Consider the following 1,134-nt stretch of genomic DNA (forward strand, 5'->3'; position numbering starts at 1 on the left):
TGTGCAATCAGATTCAAATGATGGGGGCTGGATCCAGCATCTGAGAATCATTTTGTCTGAATATTATAATTATAAATCTTACCTAAATAAACACTGAAAGACGTTATATAAAACTCCCACACAGTGATCTGCAACCTGAAACATAAAATATACATACAGCAGAATCTGACCACTGTAAAAATATGCCAGGAGCATAAGAGTATCTTTTTATGTAACTTGGCTTGGTTCCCATTGCAGGGTCAGAGACATGACGTCCCAATAAACATTCAAGGATCACTTGGAAAGCACAGGCATGTATGAACCCCTCCTTTCTCAGCTGAGTTTGTAATGGTGAGACAATATATATCCATACAGCCACATACTCCCGCATCATTCTTGTCCTTCTCATTCCCCTGGATAGTTTTTCTGGACGTAGCTTCATTGACTCGGTCAGTATTAAGTGAATAAGTTCCTTTTGGGTCTTCAGAAACAGCCGGCTGCTGCACTGTCCTGAGAGCTCGTCTGGATCTGTTCCTATATTTTCTGTCCCACCTCCTGGGGATGTTGGCGATCACAGCGCTGATGAATCGCAATGCGTGAAAATGATTGGGTTGCTTGTTCAAGTGATTTACCATTGACCCTCTGTCTCATTCCAAATGGATACATTGGTTTTGAACATGCAGAGGGGACAAAAATATGGTCAAGAACATAATACGGCAAATGAATGTGGCCTATCCAGAGGTCCCATCGCAAGGGTGTCCCACTGAAACAGTGGGAACAGTGGGTATCCCACTGAAACAGCAAAATAAAAAAAGTAGGGGACTGTGGTGTCGACACCCACACAGTCAGATGTGTCGCCAACTGGCCGGAGGGCTGCACCCAGAGAGCGGTGGTGCATGGGTCATTTTCAGCCTGGAAGGACGTGGGCAGTGGGGTCCCCCAGGGCTCGGTCCTTGGGTCCACACTGCTCAACATCTTCATCAGTGACCTGGACGAGGGGGTAAAAAGCCCCTGTTCAAATTTGCTGATGACACTAAGATACGGGGGGAAGTGGGCATGCTAGACGGGAGGAATAGGCTGCAATCGGACCTAGACAGGTTACAGGGGTGGGCGGAGGAAAACAGGATGGGATTCAACACTGACAAGTGCAAGGTG

This window comes from Crocodylus porosus, unplaced genomic scaffold, assembly GCF_001723895.1.
Source record: "Crocodylus porosus isolate Cpor-Errol unplaced genomic scaffold, CroPor_comp1, whole genome shotgun sequence".
NCBI lineage: Eukaryota > Metazoa > Chordata > Crocodylia > Crocodylidae > Crocodylus > Crocodylus porosus.